The sequence below is a fragment of the Phacochoerus africanus genome, chromosome 1 (assembly GCF_016906955.1).
Source record: "Phacochoerus africanus isolate WHEZ1 chromosome 1, ROS_Pafr_v1, whole genome shotgun sequence".
NCBI classification, from domain to species: domain Eukaryota; kingdom Metazoa; phylum Chordata; class Mammalia; order Artiodactyla; family Suidae; genus Phacochoerus; species Phacochoerus africanus.
Window position 1 is genome coordinate 28,745,775 of NC_062544.1, and position 19,789 is coordinate 28,765,563.

The 19,789-nt window shown below is 41.8% G+C and overlaps 1 protein-coding gene across 3 annotated transcripts in view; it reads left to right on the forward strand.

Moving 5' to 3' along the window:
• Positions 1-2,226: 2,226 nt before the first annotated feature.
• The window catches only part of CREBRF (CREB3 regulatory factor), a 66,500-nt gene continuing 48,937 nt past the window's right edge, over positions 2,227-19,789 (forward strand). For all 3 annotated transcript variants that reach the window (XM_047789965.1, XM_047789876.1, XM_047790056.1), the window contains exon 1: positions 2,227-2,332. The gene's annotated coding sequence lies outside the window, so the exon portion shown is untranslated. The remainder of the gene's footprint in view (positions 2,333-19,789) is intronic.

The window sequence follows — 19,789 nt, forward strand, 5'->3', positions numbered from 1 at the left end:
GAGAGATGGTCTGTGATATACTCTGGAGATTTAATGCAGGAATCTCATGAATGAGTGAGAGGAACCTCCCAAGCTACTTTTCTATTGGAGTTTCATTTCTGAACTCCAGAGCTATTTTTCAAACCTCCCAAGCTGTTTTTCTATTGGAGTTTCATTTCTGAACTCCAGTTGATGTGGAAAATTAGAAGGCTGTATGGGAGTTCCCGTGTGGGGCAGTGGTTAACGAATCCGACTAGGAACCATGAGGTTGCGGGTTCGATCCCTGGCCTTGCTCAGTGAGTTAAGGATCCCACATTACTGTGGCTCTGGCGTAGGCTGGCGGCTATAGCTCCGATTAGACCCCTAGCCTGGGAACCTCCAAGTGCCGCCGGAGCGGCTCAAGAAAAAGGCAAAAAAGACCAAAAAAAAAGAGAAGGCTGTATGTTAGACTTAAGAAAATAATTATAATCCTGCTGCTTTCTGTGCGGTAGGGAAAATACTGATTCCTTCGTTGGGTATCGAGACCCTAAAGCATTTTGAAGGATACAGAGATTAGATATCCTTTTACTTTCCTCTTTGGTATCTACATATACTTACCTTTTAATATCCTTCAAAAGTATTATTTTAGTAGCTGTTAAACTGCTGAAGGCTAGAGTTAGAGTTATCCTTACTTGCTATTTAAAAGTCTGCCACAGATCTTCCAAATGATGTCTCTCAAACAATCCAATAATACTATCGTTCATTAAGCACTTACTGTATTTGAAGCACTGTGGTTAATGCTTTATACGAATTTTTTCACTCACTTCTCACATCCACCACATGAGGGTTAAACCTTTGTGATGAGTCTCACAAAGGTTAAATAATGTGTGCTAGTTCACACACTGATAGAGCAAGGATTCAAATCCACGTTGCTATTCAACCAGTATTCAATGACTGCCTGTGTGGCAGGCGTGAAAGAGGGTAAACAATGCCAGCTAGGAGTTCCCTCGTGGCACAGAAGGTTAAGGATTCAGCAATGTCATTGCAGCAGCCGGTGGGGGGCGGGGGGGGGGGAGTTGGGGCAGTTCGATCCCTTGTGAGGGAACTTCCACATGCCGTGGGCATGAAAAACAAGCAAACAAAAAATACACAACATGGGCTAGCCCTTGAGCTCTTGAAATTTAGGACCTATAAAAGTCTTTCTGGTTCAAAAGTCCGTGGTTTTGACATTACTACTTACCCCTATCTGTGCAAAGAGGAGCCACTTTTTCAAAGGCAATTTGAGAACTCCTAAGACAAAACTGGTATCTAAAGGAATCTGGACAAGCATTTCTGTTCCCCAGTACTCCTTTATGCTTACTAAAATTAGATTTCTGTTCTGTGCTCAGAAGATAAATTTTGTGCTCTTAAGACGTATAAAGAGCAATCTGGAAGCATAGGCTGTGATGACAGACCTGCGTTCTAGTCCCAACTGGGTCATTTACAAATTGCCCGACCTTGAGCGAGTAATTTAACCTCTCCTTAGAGCCTTAATTTATGAAAAATTGCTATATTACCACTGAATGTTATTATTTATAGAATCAGGGACCACACACACACACAATCACTCAAGTCCACGTGTTACGAAGGCTTGTTTGTATAGGTGGTTCTACCAGCATTGTTTGGTTGTGTATGGATCGCACCATTAAAGGTGCATGAAATCTGGTTAATTCCAGGGTCTGGAACATACGTGCACAATAAGTATTAGTTGAAAGAACGAACGAACAGCTCAAGGCAAGATCAGTCTGTAAGAGAACTAGGAGGTTCAGACGGGGAGAACATTCATAAAACAGAAAGTAGATACATTCTCCTTTCTAAGTTAATGCTCTCTGTTTTCGTAGCTCCTTTCACGTTTCAGTAAACTGTAAAATGGGCATATGGGCACTTTGGGCCTCGCCGCGCAGTTGTGAGATTAGATAAAATGCTGGACGTGAAAGCATTTGTAAACCAACATCCCCCACGAACATGAGTGTAGCTCGGTATCCGAGACAGCCCACGCCTACGCTACACTGGCGGGCGCCGAGCCCCAGCTCCGCCCCCTCTTCCTGGTTTTTCCCGGCAACCCGCCCCTCCGGCGTCATGTGACAGGGGTGCCCTGCCGGACCGAGCTCCTGATTGGCCCGGCTGCAGAACGCCTCGCGATTGGCCCAAGGCCGGCGGGCCCCCGCCTCCCTCCTCCTCCTCGCCGCGGCCCACGTGAGGGGGGCGAGTCACGCGATTTCCGGGAACCCGTCAGGAAGGACATAAACAAAACAAACCCGAGGCAGCATGGAGAGGGGCCGCGGCCCCTGCAGCGGAACCGGACCCAGCCCCTGAGCCGCCCCCACATCCACAGGTGAGCTCCGCTGCCCGCCGCCCAGAGCCCGCTGGGACCTGGGCTGAGGGACGAGCCGGGTGGGGGGCGGAGGAGGACCGCTGGCCTAGGACGCGACAGCGCCGGGTCTCTGGGCCCGGCCGGCGCGGGGCGGGGGCCGGGACCAAGGCCGAGTCTAGCGGCGCGCGGGCCTCAGGCTGCCGCCTGCCGGTCACGGGGGCTCTGGCTCCCCTCCCCCACCCCCGGCCCGGGACGGTTATATAAAAGCGCGGGGCGGCAGTGGAGGGACCCATGGGCGGGCGACAGGCTAGGCCAGGAGTGGGCAGTGCCGGGCGTCCGCCCTGCCAGGCCGCTCGGCCCTTCACCCCTGCCTCGGAGCCTGGGGCCGTGGCTGCCGGCAACCGGCCTGTCAGAGAAGCGAGCGGGTGGGAGGGGCCGGGGAAGGGAGGGGAGGCGAGGCTGGCGGGGGAGGAGGAGAGAGAGAGGGGCGTGTGAGGAAGGGCCGGGGCCACGAAGCTTGGAACCAGGCTGGCAGGGGAGACGAAGAGGCGCGGGCTCGGGGTGGGGGTGGGGTCCAGGCAGGGGTGTCTCGGGGGTAGCCGCTCCCCCTTCTCTTCCCCGCCCCGGCGACGCGCTAGAGGGGCCTCCCTCCCGGGATTTGTTTATATGTCTTCTCAAAGCAGCTTGAAGCGGCTTGGAGGCGGAGCTTTCGGCGCCGAGTGGCAGCACGTGCTATCCAATCGGGCATGCGGACGGAGGCGGCCACACCAATGGGCATGGGGGAGGCGGTGCTGCGGGCTCCCCAATTTGTTAGGCTGTGCCGGGGGTGGGCCGGGTGGGGCGGCCATGTTAGATGGGAGGGGACCGGTGGCGGTGGGTCACAGAGATGGGAGGAGACAGGGCAAAGGGCAAGGGAGCCGGGCCGGGGGCGTTTCGGGTGTCTGAAGGAGAGTCTGATCCGACCAGGAAGTAGCTCAGGGGAGCCTGACCCCGACCCACCGCTTTCCCCACCCGAGCCGAGGCGGCAGGGAAGTACCGAGGGCAGTCTAGCCGCCCCTTGGGGGTGGTTCCTGGGACTAGATGCAGCTCAGTCTCTGGATTCTCCCTCTTTCTCGGCCTTACGCTTCCTGACAAACCCGGCCTCCAAACCTTGTAAATGCCCTCCTTTAACCCAAGAAAGCAAATCTTTTTCGCTGTTTCTGAGCAAGCTTGAGCTTTAAGAATGCCTTAAGAAGGTACTTGGATAAATAGCGGTCTTTTTGCCCCAGGCCTCAGATGGAAGCAGGCAGTGAGAAGGAAGTTGTGCTTTTCTGGAAAAGAAAATCAGGACTAGAAAAGCCGAGAAAGTTAAGGGCTGGGCGGAGTCTCCATTTTTTTCATCTGGATACCTTCTAAAGATCAGGCCCCTCGTGCTTGCCCTAGTCTTAGTAGTAATTTGCTCCTCCTGCTTATATAAATTGGTAGCTCACTTAAATCAGCTTCATGAGAAAACTAAGCATTGAGAACATTATATAGGTTTGAAGGTTCTTTAGGATTCTGTCCTGCGAATACCCTGCAGGTGAGAAAAAGGATCAAGATCTGACATTTCTTTTAGGAAAAAAAAAAAAAGGCAGAAAAGTAGACTTCTAAATCTGTGCTAAACTGGTTGTCACTTGATTGCACTTTAAAATATTTTTCCCGTTTTCTTTTAATCCAAAATAGCTAGGAGAAACACCAAAGATGAACGAGGAAACGGTATGAGTAATTACTAGAAAATCACGTATTTTACTGTTTCATGATTATTTTGGCATCATGTCAGCCCGTACTGGATGCTTAGTTTTATGGTAAGGTCACTTTACAACCTGTGACTGCATCGGTGTTGTCAAGGGTACCAGGCTGTTGATGCTTCTTTGGTTAAGTACTTACAGTTAGCAACACACCTTAGGTATATCTTGCAGGGACTATTCAAGAGTTGACTGTGTTTATTTAGGAATTTGCATTGTCTCCTATTTTGTTGACTGGAGAAACATAATAATTGGTGAATAAATGATTTATTGATTTCTGTATTAATTTGATGTGACTGACTTAAAATTCTGTTACGAATGATGTATGAAAGTATAGTCCCTGATTACTTGATAGACTTCAGATCTTACATATAAATTCTATAGCAAATAAAAATTCTAGTTTATTTTTTATCTTATTCTAAGAATGGCAGATCCAACAGGACTTATTTGGGTGTAATTCTTTTATATGATTGATAAAGCATCTTTGGAATTTTTAGAGTACTAAGCATAGAAGAGGCTAAATACAACCAGAAGAAGAGATTTTGGATCCTTCCCTCACCATCCTATTCTCTGTCATGACAAGGGAAAACCAACTTTTACAAAGACTGTGTCTTATCTAGTTTACTGGTTTAATGTGTGTGGGTTCTTGGATGCCGGTATAGGGAATAATTAGTGTGGTTCCTGGTGGTGGTGAACTAAATATAGGTGGCAGTGAAAGTACAGTGAGTTTGCCTGTTGATTCTAACATCGCACAGTGTTTTAAAATTAAGAAAACTAAATTCGCCATTTGCTTTTAAAGTTTGGTTTTTAGTCAAGATTGATAAGAACATGACTTTGAGTGATTTAGCAGAGGTTTCTTTCCATGAAGGCTTGTACTTGGAGGTTTTGAGGAAGAATCCTCTTTACTGTATCCATATGCAGTAGTTCATCTTTCAGGGTAGATAACCTCTTAGACTGGACATAAATTTGTCATAAATCATTGGTTCTAATGATTCTAAGATAGGGCAAGTAGTAAATATTCAGGCTTTGTGGGCCACTTAGCCATGCAAATTGTAGCCCTAGAATGTATGTTTGGGGCAGTAATCCAATAAAACTTTAATTCCAAGAACAGGCTATAGTTTAAGGCTCTAGTTTGTCAGCCCATGTTCCAAGACATCAGTCTCTGAGTTTAAGTACTTAGATGTTACGATATTGCAGCATATATAAACATGAACTCCAGGCAATATTTGAGCACTTTCTGAATGTACGTATCTCCTGCCTTGAAGAATTTTTAGAATAAGTGCACATGGAAACATTGTATTCTATATTTTTATTTCATTTGCAAATAGATGTTTTCCTGAAAAACTATTTAAAGCAAGGAATATTAAGACCTATTTATTTTATTTTATTTTTTGTCTTTTTGCCATTTCTTGGGCCGCTGCCACGGCACATGGAGGTTCCCAGGCTAGGGGTTGAATCGGAGCTGTAGCCGCCGGCCTACACCAGAGCCACAGCAGCGTGGGATCCGAGCCGAGTCTGCGACCTACACCACAGCTCACGGCAACGCTGGATCCTTAACCCACTGAGCGAGGCCAGGGATCGAACCCACAACCTCATGGTTCCTAGTTGGATTCGTTAACCACTGAGTCACGACGGGAACTCCAAGACATTTATTTTAGAGATGCATTCTTTGTTTGTTTTTTTATTTTTTAGGGCCACACTGGAGACATATGGAAGTTCTCAGGCTAGGAGTGGAATTGGAGCTGTAGCCACTGGCCTACACCACAGCCACAGCGACGTAGGATCCGAGCCGCATCTACAACCTGTGTCACAGCTCACGGCAATGCCGGATCCCTGATCCTCTGAGTGAGGGCAGAGATAGAATATGCATCCTCATAGGTTCTAGTGGGATTTGTTTCTGCTGCACCATGAAGGGAACGCCCTAGAGATGCATTCTGGCTGAAAAACCTTTGGCTTTAAGATGTATCTAAGAACCTTAGTATATTCAAAGGTATTGAGGTTTAAAAGTGCTGTTAGCATATCATTCCTAACAAAAATGTACAGCTGTTTGAAGAGAAATTGGTCAAGTGAATAGACAACACACTTAGCTCTTCTATCGTGTAATTAATTTGGAAGCCACATTGTCTTGTTGATTGTGCTGTTGCCTAGGTTGTTTCTAGAATTACCTAAATAGGGTATGGTGATTTTTCAAACAAGACCCCCAAAGTATGGGTTGCCACCCCTCCCCTTCCTTGAAAAATGTCAGGTGGTGCTAAGTGCCCACTGAAGTGGAGATGCCATAACTGAAAGTACTACATGGGCAGATACTTAATTTTTTCATGTGTAGCTTTATGTTTTGTTTTAATGTCATACTTCGCCGGTCTTGTTGACATGAACTAGATTTTAAGTGTGAGCGTGAAAGTTTAGAAAGGAGAATATATATTGACCTCTTAATACTGAAAAGCCTCATGTGTCCTATAATCTTGTTTCTAGTTCTAATTAACCTATGTTTGCCTGGGTGATTATGAATATTTCAGTTTATTAATTTCTTAACAGTTGGGAATAATGATGTTTTCTATCTCACAGGGGGATATTGGGAAATTGTTAGCGTATTCTCAAACTCTTGTACTTTGAATATGCTCAGGTTTCCTGCTGCTGGAAACCACCTCGCAAATCTGGATTTGGTTTTCTTTTTCTTAGTGATTGCCTCTTAGTTTCTTTTTATTAGGACTTTTCCCCCTCTGTAGAATTTCTCTACCCATTTAATAGTGAGCAGCTTGAGGTCATAGTCTGCCTTTTACTTTTATATCCTTAGTGCCTCACACCTTTTAGTGCTTCTGAACTACTTAAATAAGTGATTTGCGGAAAAACTGCTTATCTGAAAGGCAGAGAAGTCAGTCTACTATTAGAAGAGATGTTGGGTATGTCTTAGTTGGGAGTAATTAATCACCATGTGCTTATAACAAAAAGTCTTCATTTTAAAGTGGAAGTTTTCTTTCTCGTAGGAAAACTTATAGAGAAGCTATTTTAATGATATGTAAAAATCCCTTGAATTATTTTTTATCGTTGATACTAACCTGATTTTTATTTTTTATTATGCTTGATTTACAGTATGTTCTGTCAGTTTCTGCTGTACAACAAAGTGACCCATATATACGTTCTTCCTTGAATTCTTTTGTTAGTTTTTTTCAGATACATTCCCTTAGTTAGACTTGTTGAATATTCCCTCCAGGCACACACACAAACCCAAAAAACAAGCAAAAAGCCTTGTGCTTTGTCCTTTGGATTTGTCACTAGCTCTTGGGACACTTGGTCTCTGGGTGTTTGGCAAATGTGAGTGAAACTTCTTTTATTTCTTAGCCGTTTAGGATAATTACTCATCTATATAGCAAAATCCCTTTGGGGGAGAAGCACTGTAAAATCATTCTTGCTAATAAGTCTGATTAACCCCAACAGGAAGGGCTAGAGATGGAGGGAGTTCGATGCAGTGATACTTTGTGACTACAGTACCATCCCATTCCACCACCAGCCAGGCCTTGTATGCCTTTTCCCCAGCTCATGACGTTTCTTCCAAAATCTACATTGGAACTCTTCTCCCTCAACAGCTTTTTAAACTACTCATCTCACCACTAATTCCCAGCAACTCCGATCTTCCTGTCATTCTGTCCTTTTAACACCAAAACCACTTTTACATCTTTTGTTACAAAGTCATGTTTTCACTTATTTATCTTTGGATGTTGACATTGAGAAGTTTCCCATGAAAGTGTCATGAGCTTGCTGATTTTTTTGTCCTTCCTCTTTTCTTCAGAGTCTTCGTTGCACATTTATTTTCAATAAATAAATGTACAACATATGTCTTGGTGAGTTTAAACTGCTCCTTTTATTTTGTAGAGGAACTTCCTTCTTTGCTACAAACCATTCCTGGTACTGTTTGCCTTCTCTATTACATGTCTGGCATTCGCTGAGAAATTAAAAATTTTCTAAAGCATTAAGAAAATGTCCTTGATGTTATGGGGAGAAAGTACGGGTAGTTAGGATAGATGGACTCTTGTTTGAAGATTCACTGCACCCTTTAAACATCAAGGCTTCAAGCATCCTACTTGTGTTGTAGAAGATGAGGTGGACCTAATAGTTTTTTGAACCGCTCTTTAGTTAAGGGTTTTCATCTTTACTGCTGAATCCTCTGCTAGAGGTTCACATAGGCTGGTAGAGGAGACAGACATTGCAGTTCAACATTATAGTATATGAAAATACCGAAGAGTTAGACTGCTAACTCTGCCTGGGAAAGTTGGAGAAACTTTCCAGAAAAGATGGCATTTGAAGGGAGTTTTGAAGACCAGTGAAAAAAGTCAGGGAAGTATAAAAGGTGTGTAGGATGTGTGGAGCGGGGCTGGTTATGAGGAGGCTTCAACTAAGGCTGGGGGTAGATGAGGAGAAAGCTAATTACTTTTCGAGATTTAGGAGGAAAGAACTTTTTTGCTTTCCCTTGTCCTCACTCTCCTGGGCTTGCAGTGCCCTGCCAGGCCTCTGTCCTCTTTTCTTTGCAGCTCTGACTTTTTTTTTTTTTTTTTTGGTCTTTTTGCCTTTTACGTGAGCCACTCCCGCGGCATTTGGAGGTTCCCAGGCTAGGGGTCGAATCGGAGCTGTAGCTGCCAGCCTACGCCAGAGCCACAGCAACAGCAACTCAGGATCCGAGCCGCGTCTGCAACCTACACCACAGCTCGCGGCAACGCCGGATCGTTAACCCACTGAGCAAGGGCAGGGACCGAACCCGCAACCTCATGGTTCCTAGTCAGATTCGTTAACCACTGTGCCACAACGGGAACTCCTGCAGCTCTGACTTTGATTGGTTGGTCTCTTTCCCCCTCGTTTTTAGGTTTTCTTTGGAACTTCATCAAGGTCTGATGCGCCTCCCTTCTTCTCTCTTCTGTTTGGGTACCTTTGATTCTGACCCAGTGTATCCATTACCTTTATTTCATCTCCTTGCTTCCATCCCTTCCTTTACCCTATGAGTTTCTTTTCCTTTTTTTGGCTGTGCCTGTGTCATATGGAAGTCCATAGTCCAGGGGTTCGAACCTTTACCACAGCTGTGCGCCAAGCCTTAGCAGTGACAGTGCTGGATCCTTAACCCACTGGGCCACCAGGGAACTCCTTTTTCCCTTTTTTTGAGTCTTTTCCTTTTGCTATTTAAAAACAAAACAGCAAAAAAAGAGGAGAAAAAAAAAACAAAAATTCTTTCAACACTACTGCTTATTTTGCATATGAAGAGCAATATAATCTCTGAGTTGATTCCCTCCTGGGAAATCTTGTAAGATCTTGTCTTTGATACTTAGCCAGGTACTAATTACCCATCTCTATGAATTTCCTTTTTTGAAGCATTTTTCTTTGTATTCAGAAATGCCATTTCTCACAGACTACAATGCAGAATATTACTCCTACTATCTTGTATTTTCTACTTTTCATGTGCCTAAAACTGGTTCTATGACGAGATCCTTTTCAAATCTCACCTTTTCCTGAAACTTTCCCAAACTTTCCCAGGTAGAAATGATAGTAGTCTTCTCTGTAGTTTGACAGTATTTTCTAAACACCTTTTTTTAGAACCAACTTTATTGAGGTATAATTTACGTAAATTCACCCAATTTTTAGTTTTGGCAAATGAATGCAGTTATTTAATTACTTCTGTAGTCATGATATAGAACATTTTGATCACTACTAAAAGTCCCCTCATGCCCTTCTTCACCCCTGGCTCCAAATATTGTTTTATTTTCTGTCACTGTAGTTCTTTCTTTTCTGGAATTTCATATAAATGCGTTGATAGAATGTGTTGCTTTTGAGTCTCATAGCTTTTACTTAACATAATGCTTTTGAGATATGTTCATGTCATTTGAGTGTCAGTTGAGTAGTTGTTATTATATGGCTGTACCACAATTTGTCTATTCATTTACCAGTCGATGGACATTTGGGTTGCTTCCAGATTTTAGGCTATTGTGAATAAAGCTGCTATAAACATTCAAGTACAGTTGTTTTAAATGCCTTTCATTTAGAGGTCGAGTTGCCGAATGATTAAGAAAGATAGTCCTGGAGTTAGCTGTATTCATCAGCAAGCTTTTTGCTAGCTCTGTGGTTTTGAGAATGTTTAAGGTTTCCCATCTGTAAAATCGGACTGGATGGAGATTGGAGCAAGCTGGAAAGCACAGGCCAGTTTCAAGAGATAACTCTTATTTCAGTTCAAGGAAGATCTTGCTGGGAGTATGTACCCAGTGTTGTCAGGTCGGATTTTTTTTTCTTCAAGAGAGTGGCATTTGATAAGCAGGATTCAGAAGTTTTATATGAAATTATACCAATTTAGGTGCTGTCAGTTAAAAATTAATTTTTTAAAAACACTTATGTGTGGGCTGAACAAAACCCGTGTGTAGGCATCGATTTGTGGCTGCAGTCCAGTTTGAGACTTTTGCTTTAAATCTTCAGGTTTTTTTGTCTCTTGTTTTAAAATGTACATATTCCTGGTAGAGTGAACTTATTCGGACCTTGTTACGTTTGTTTTATAGTTGAACATAATAACTTGCTGGTTGTCCAGACTTCCAAGTTAAAAACTGATGAATTACTGTAAATGAATTTTATCCTTTCCTCTGATTGCAGAGAGAGAAAATTAAGAATGTCTAAAGGCAGAGTGGGACTATTACTTTTTGTACTTCTCTTCTGATAGCTGCTGATTTTATTCAAAGCTGTATTTTCCCAGCAGTTGGGATAGTCTGCCTCCTCTGTTTGATTTATTCTGAACCCTATTGAGACAAGTATAGTAGAGATTAAACTCTGTGTGTGTGTGTGTGTTAGAAACTGTGTAAGGCATTATGAGTAGAAAAATAAATTTGGTATGAATCCGTTCCCTCGAGTTGCTCAGACTCTTTGGTGAAGCCAGTATAAATAACTATAAAAAAAGAGATAAGTGGCAGGTGATTTTTTTGAACAATAAGAACAATAATCTCTCTGAAGAAAGCCCTTTCCCCTTGTAATTTATCCGCCAGTTCTTTATTGTGTATAGGAGATGGCTAGTTTGCAACTTTATGAACTACTTTGTGAATCCAGAGATTCTTTTGCTGATTAAACCAGCATAATGAACATTTCACCCTCATAAAGCCAGAGCAAGGGCATTAAATGACCTATGTTGCCTGCATATCCTTTATTCACTTGAGTTCCAGGCAGTTGGGTTTTTGTGACAATTAAGTGTGGAATTCAGACAATCTGGGATTCTGAGTTGAGTTTGGATTTGTATATGGTCAGTAGCAGCCACATCCCAGGAACATCTTTTACCAAAGAAGGAATCTGAAAGCCAAAATGGCCACCATTTATTGTCTGTTTTGAGCCAGGTAAGATTCTTTACGTATTGTCATGAATCACGATATCCTGCAAAGTAAAAGGGGGGGGGGCATTCTTATATTTACAAATAAAAGAAGGCAAGTGAGACTCCGGAATGAAATTCCAAATATTCGATAAAGCAGAACCTTTTATCTTGAATCTAGAGTTTGCTTCCCACAGAGCAAGCCTCATAGGAGTATTGGCGTTAAGGAGGCAGCCAGCCTGTCTCAGTGTTGAAAGAAATGACTGCAAAACTGTACTCACAACCTTTGTGTAGCCCTGCATCATATCCTCTGTACCTCTGTAGTTCTGTGCTGGTGGTTTGTATAACCCATTTCACACTAGGGAGGAATTTGAAGGGAATTCCAAGATTGTCTTTAGTATATGTTCATGCTTTTTTTTTTAGTGTATGGAGTTCCTAGGCCAGGGATCAGATCCAAGCCACAGCTGCAATCTATGCTGCAGCTCTAGCGACACTGGACCCTTAACCGACTGTGCCGGGCCTGGGATCGAACCTGAATCCCCGTGCTCCACAAACATCACTGATCCTGTTGTGCCATAGTAGGAACTCCCGTTCATGCTACTTTTGAAAAGCATTGAATCTAAGAAAGGAGGAGGGAGATAATGCATTTTGAGGAAGAGTCTAGACCCCTGATAACAAGAGCACTGAAGTTGTTCGGTATGTCCAGAGTGTCCTCCGATGGATATTTCCCTGGAATCTTGCAGATGGCTCAAGTGTATTCTCACCTGCTTTTATGCCGCTACCTATAATTGTACTGTTCTCTTTTTCATGTTGTAGATTTCTGCAGAACAGCTCAGAAAACAAAATAATTCTTTAAAACTCCCATGTTTAACCTGCGTAAAATATTTTGTCTTAATTAAAAATGTGTGTGTGTGAGCAAGAGTGAAAGAGAGAATAGTGTAATACGTATCAGTCCAGTACCTGGATTCAGTTGGTTTAAATAAGTTTTGATCCTGTTCTTTCCTCTACCCTCTCCTCCCTGGTCAAAAATTATTTCAAGTCTTTAAAACTGACTGAATTCGAACAGCACTCTTCCTAGAAATTTAAAAGAAAATTCAGGAGTACCATTTAAAATATTTTTACTGTATTATACTACAGTGGTTCAAGACCTAAATTTACAAACTCCTGCAGGGTACTTTGGAGCACATAAAAGATGCTTAATAAATTTGTATTGAATGACTGACTTCTTTGTAATGTCCTCTTTCTATATGAAGAACATCGCACCTCTGACTCCTGATCCACGAGCACCTTTGATCTTAGGGGATTTCCTGTTTGTTGTCAGTCAGCTCTTGTCTAGATGCCTGTCCTGAGCAAAGCATTGCTTTTGGCATTGTGACTAAATAGACATGAGATGTAATGGTCATTCTCAAAAGATTTTGCACTTTCTGGTAATAAAGGCAAGGGTCTGGGGAAGAGGAAGAGGATTGTGAGCAAAGGCACGAAAAAACCAGAATCGCACTGCTGGAGGTCCTTAAGTGGAGTGAAGTGGGTTTATAAGTAATTTAAGGATTTGGGGGAAATTGTAAGATCAGACTAATATTAATGTTATATTTATTAAAGAGTAGAGGAAAAGGGGGTTGGAAAGATTGTTTTTTTGTGCCTGTGTACTTTGAACATCATCCAGGAGATAATGGAAGTTGAAAACTTACAAGCACAGTGCTAGTATGATGTGGAGGTTTAGGGAGAATAATTTTATAATGGAGCATAAGAAGTGGAGAGGGGGAGAGGCTAGAAGCAAGATCTGTAGGGCAGATATTGGGATGGTAGATATAAGATGATGAGGTCTAGGCAAGAGTTGAGAAAATGGGAAAGGCAAAGTCAGACAGGTACATACATGCTCTGTCCAAAGTAAGTTGTCAGTGTGTCTTTGATAAAGAGACTGGCATGATTTAATAACAAAGCGAGTCGGGAGGAGGAAGAAAAGAGCCAAGGCTGAGATCCGTGTTACATGCCTGGATGTCTGAAATGGTACTATGGACAGAATAGGACCGTGTGGATGGGTGGAGTGGTGGCATGTTGTATCTGAGTTCATGGGAAGTGAGTGAACAGGGAAACACCTGGATCTCAGATGGTAGGGATGGTGTGCACTTGTGTGTTTAGGATGAAGATGTAGAACCCTCTAGAGATGATCTTTGAGGCACTGAGGGTGGAGATGGTCTCTGTGATGATAGGTTTGCACAGAGGCATCCATTTGCTGAACTTTTACAAATAATGTACAAGTGGTTGGACAGAGAGGGTGGGGGTTGCTAATTACACTAAAATTAACCCTAATTATTTCCCAAGTTGTTTTATTAAATGACAAGGAAGAGCAGTTTGCTTTGTAATTTATAAACAGTTACACCAAATATAAACTGAATATTTGTTGCCAGTGGGAATCAAGGGTGGCTGGGGTTAGAAACGCATTTTTTGGTTCTGTCTAAAGCTGTCCCATGCTCTTGTTATTGTACTCTGAACAACTTAATTGGCAGATACCAAGGTTGCAGAAAGCCCGTAATATCTTGTAGTCGGTAGTTTTCAGAAATAAAAACTTCCCATTCACCTCACACTGATCCGGAAACCTGCTTTAATGATCTTTCTTATTGGTTTTCAAAATGGTTTAATTAAGCTCCCATGTGTTGTCTCTGGGCCAAACCTTTGGAAAGGAATTGAATTTTTTTTTTTTTTCTGCTGCATATGACTATCTCTCTTAAAAGTCTTTTTTTTGTTTGTTTGTTGATGATTTTTATTTGTTCCATTATAGTTGATTTACAGTGTTCTGTCAATTTCTACTGTACAGTAAAGTGAACATACTCATACATATATATATATATATATATATATTCTTTTTCTCCCATTATTCGCCATCACAAGTGATTAGATTCAGTTCCCTGTGCTATACAGCAGGATCTCATTGCTTATCCACTCCACATGCAATAGTTTGCATCTATTAACCCCAAACTCCCAGTCCATTCCACTCCCTCAATAAAATTCTCTAAGAAGGCTTGTGTCTTTCTCCAAGACAACATTCCAAGGAGAGATCACTTCTGAGATTTAGTATATTTTCTTAGCTCTTCAAGATTCTCAGTAAAATGTGGTTTTAATTATTTAATAAAAATTTGTGGCCAACTTAATTTTACCCTCTTAAAGTTTTTTGGCCGTGCCGGTGACATGTGGAAGTTCCTGGGCCAGGGATCAAACCCACACCACAGCAGTGACATTGTAGAGTCCTTAACCCACTGGGCCACCGGGGAACTCCTAACCCCTTATTTTTTTAAACTCTGAGAGTAAGGATAAAAGGAGACTATTAGGTTGACCCAGGGATAAAGAATTCACAAGGTGTTATGGCATAAAGACAGTATCCAAATTGGATTACCCTCAAACTAGGATAACCATCTGGTTTGAGATTTACTTGCCTGTTTTCCAGATTTTGGAGTTTAGAGAATTGCTGTGGAAGGGTAGAGAATAGCGATTCGTCTACAGTCATGTTCACAGGATTAATGTTACGTGATGAAGGAAAAATGCAGCCCCCAGGTTTTCTCCAGTGCATTGCATAGTCAGCCTCTGCTTCCTCAATGGTTTGGAGATTTGAGGATCTCTGACTTCTGCTGTACCATGAACTAGGTAGTGGCTTGATTTAGTAAGCTTCTGAAGGTCTGTTTTTCAACCCTTACTTACTAAGTAGTTTTCAGAAGGAGAGGAATTGAAGTGTAGCAGTTTGGATGGACTGCGTGGTGGTCTTTCCTTCCTTCCTCCCAGCCTCCTCTCTCTTTCATCTTGGGGGTTAAATCACAGAAGAAATTATTTATTTAAATAGGTGTCATGACAGTTACAAAGAGAGAACCTAAGAACTCTGCTCACATGAAAAAAAAATGATGACTATGAACTAGCAAAGTTTAAAATCAAATAAACCATGATATAGGAATTATATAACAGTATAAATGTGTTGGCCTTTCTTACCACAGACATTTAAAAAAATTCTCATTGTGGTAAACATAAATTTTGCCATTTAAACCGTATTGTCTACCATTCAGTGGCATTAAATGTGTTGATTTGTGTAACCATCACCACTATTCTGAAATACGGAGAATATTTTCATCATCCCAAACAGAAACTTGGTACCCTATTACTCTCTCAGCCTCTGGTACCTTCTCTTCTACTTTTTATCTACATGATTTGCCTATCCTGGTACTTCATCTAAGTGGAGATCGTGTAACGTTTGTCTTTTGTGTCTGATTTATTTCATTTAGCATAAAATTTTCAAGGTTCATGTACGTGTAGCACGTAGCAGGGTTTCATTCCTCTTTATGACTGAGTGATGCTGCATTGTATGTGTATACCACATTTGTTTATCCTTTTATCTATGACCATCAGGGTTGTTTACACCTTTTGGCTGTTGTGAATAATGCTGCTGTGAACATAGGTGTACATGTATCTGAGTTCTTGTTTTCGATTTTTTTTTTTTTGGTATGTATCCAGAACCGGTAGATCATATGGCAATTTTGTGTTTAACTTTTTGAGGAAATACTAAACTGTTTTTCAGGTATACCATTTTACATGCCCACCAGCAGTTTTTCCATATCCTCGTCGCACTTGTTATTTTCTGTTATTTGGATGATAGCCATCCTGATGGGTGTGTCAAAACATTTTTAACTTCTACTCTGATGAATGTCGGATGACTCAGAAGTGCTTCTTACCGGAGTTCCTGTCGTGGCGCAGTGGTTAACGAATCCGACTAGGAACCATGAGGTGGCGGGTTTGGTCCCTGCCCTTGCTCAGTGGGTTAAGGATCCGGCGTTGCCGTGAGCTGTGATGTAGGTTGCAGACGCGGCTCGGATCCCGCGTTGCTGTGGCTCTGGCGTAGGCCGGTGGCTACAGTTCCGATTCAACCCCTAGCCTGGGAACCTCCATATGCCGCGGGAGCGGCCCAAGAAATAGCAACAACAACAAAAGACAAAAGACACACACACACACACACAAAAAAGAAGTGCTTCTTACCATTGTGAGGAACCAGTTCCCTCAAGATAGTAAAAGGAAGCAGTGGCCTAAGCCAGTGCCATGTAGGGGGAGCTGCAGGGATTCTAGCCATCATATGCAGTACCTGCTTATTCATAGATATTTTCATTTATAAAGTGGTTTATATTTTTCTTGATGTCGGCTTCTTTTTTTTTTTTTTTTTTTTTTTTTTGCTTTTTAGGGCTGCACCCTCGGCATATGGAGGTTCCCAGGCTAGGGGTCGAATCAGAGCTGCAGCTGCAGGCCACAGCCGCAGCTGCAGGCCACAGCCATAGCCACAGCCACACAGGATCATCACAGCTCATGGCAACACTGGATCCTTAACCCACTGAGCAAGGCCAGGGATTGAACCAGCAACCTCATGGTTCCTAGTCGGATTCATTTCCGCTGCGCCAGGATGGGAATTCCAAGCTTTTTTATTATATATATGTGGACTCTCATGGATCAGCTGAGGCCCTCAGATTCAGAAGAGGCACAATTTAGAAACTCTTGGATATGTGTGAGCTGCCAGGGCCACATCAGTTAGCTCTCTGGTTTGCTTTTAAAGGTTGGATTCATGGTTTGAGCAGTCCAAGGAATGAGCTTTTTTAAGAAGTCCTTTGATCTTACCTATCATTTTACTTTACCTTTTGCCTTCGCCTAATGTACATAGTAAGCCCCAACATATCTTAAAATGGGGAACCAAAATAAACAAACAAACAAACAAACCCTAGGGTAGGACCTGGTGGAAAAGGTTGTGAAAAAGATTGAAGTCGTGGCTCTCTTCTAGTGGTACCAGTGCTATTCATTAGTCAGTCATTTGCCCCATCTCCTTGCTTTGGAGAGGTAGTTCTCTGTTACTGAAGTATCTTCCTGTGCCTATGAGCTGTGGTGGAATAGTTAATAGTTTTGAATGAGCCAGGTACAGAAAATCTATTGGTAAATATTATTTCTGATGGACCACAGTCTTTTCTCCCTTGAAAAGACTCACAAAACTGTACTGGTACTGGTGAGCCAGAGCTGTGAATAGGGAAGTAAAAACTAGGGGAATTAATTTAGCCTTTCCTCTAGCTGTCATTGTTATTGGTTTGTGTGGGGTTTTTTTTGTTTGTTTGTTTTTTCCTGAATAAACACTAGTCCTTGAGGTCAGCTTGAGGGCAGGATAGAGGATTTTGTGATCAAATAAGTTTGAGAAATGAGATGTGCTCTGTTCATCTTTTGGTGATTTATAGTGCACGTTTTCACCTAGTATCTTCAAGTTCCCAAGGAGCCCTGTGTAAAGGCAACATAACAGTTTTATTTAATGTGGTGTTTTCCTAACCTCCCAACCCTTTTGTTGAGTAACCATTTAACATTCCTAGGAACAAATATTTCTCAGGCCACACATGGGAAATTAGATCATTGCTTTTTAGGTATTTCGATACCAAAATGTTGAGTAAAATGTGGATATTCTTGAGCCTACACAAGTGTGAAGACATCCCCCCAAAGCAAGCTGTTACACCTTCCTCCTCAGTGTTACTCAGCCTTCTAAGCATTAATGTCCCTTTTGCATATGGCTCCCTAGAATAGGAGGTAGTTTTAGAGCAGTGTGTCATGATGGAAGATTCTGTGTGTTGGTAATTGCCATAGAGGCCCCTATTCTTTTTTTCCCCTTCCACTTTTGGGTGGGGAATTTTGCTCTTCTTGGTTGTTTCACAATAAATACTTGGAATGATACCAGGCATTTCTGGAAAATGGGTGCAGAATGTTAGGGGTGAGTATAGTTGGTGTCGTGACCTTGAGTCATTAGTTTTAGAGACTGGGCGAGTTTATCACTGAAAAGAGGTCCTACTGCTTAGAATGGAATTGACTCTCCCCCCAACCTCTTTGTTGCCACCTGAGAGACTAGGAAAAGCAGGTAAGGACCTTCCTTCCAGGAGAAAGAGTTCAACCTTTTACATTGTGGATACCCTCTCTTTGGGAATTGGTGTCTTTAAAATATTCAGCCTTGTTGCCAACAGCTGTTACAGATACTGAGTTTCTGAGTTGGACTAGCTGTGGGATAAAAGAAAGCATTGGCAAAATATACCTATTGGAAATAATCACTTTTCAGATTTACTTTATTACTATAGCCTAATTTAATATCTCATTCAGTTCTTATAACATCTCTATTACATGGTTAAGGGGGAATAATTGTAATTCCTCAGTATGGGCACTAAGACATACATGGAAGTAACTTGCTCTAATTCATAAGGTTGTTCAAGCCTGTTTTTTTTTTTAATTGAAGTACAGTTAATTTACAAGGTTGTGTTGGTTTCAAGTGTACAGGAAAATGATCCAGTTATACATATATTTTTCATGTCTCTTCAATTATAGGTTATTATAAGGTATTGAGTATAATTCCCTGTGTTATACAGTAGGTCCTTCTTGTTTACCTGTTTTATATATAGTAGTGTGTATATGTTAATCCCAAACTCCTAATGTATTTCCCCTCCCTTCCCTTCCCCACTATCCCCTTGATGGCCATAAGTTTATTTTCTGTGTCTGTGAGTCTATTTCTCTTTTGTAAATTGTATCATGTATAAGATTCCATATATATATATATATGTGTGTATATATATATATATTCCATATATAGATTCCATTTATATCTCTCACAACTGTATCCATTCATCTTTTGGTGGGCACTTAAGTTGCTCCCATCTTGGCTATTGTAAATAGTGCTGCTATGTACAATACATATGTACATTGGGGTGCATGTATCTTTTCAAATTAAAGTTTTCTCTGGATGTATGCCCTGGGATTGCAGGATCATGTGATAACTCTATTTTTAGTTTCTTAAGGAACCTCCATATGTTTTCCATAGTGGCTGCACCAATTTATGTTCCCATCAACAGTGTAGGAGGGTTCTTTTTTCTCCACACCCTCACTAGCGTTTATTATTTGTAGAATTTTTAATGATGGCCATTCTGACTGGTGTGAAGTGATACCTCATTGCAGTTTTGATTTGCATTTCTCTAATACTTAGCGATACTAAGCATCTTTTCACATTCATATTGGCCATCTCTATGTCTTCTTTGGAGAAATGTCTATTTAGGTCTTTAGACCATTTTTTGATTGTGTGGTTTGGTTTTGGGATATTAAGCCGTATGAACTATTTGTATATTTTGGAAATTAATCCTTTGTTGGTAACATCATTTGCAAATATTTTCTGAGTCTATAGATTGTTTTTTTTTGTTTAGTTTATGGTTTCCTTTGATGTGCAAAAGCAATTTAAGTTTAGCTAGGTCCCATTTGTTTTTATTTTCATAACTCGAGGAGATGGATCCAAAAAAATGTTGCTGCAACTTATGTCAAAGAGTTTTATGCCTATCTTTTCCTTTAGGAATTTTATAGTATCCAGTCTTT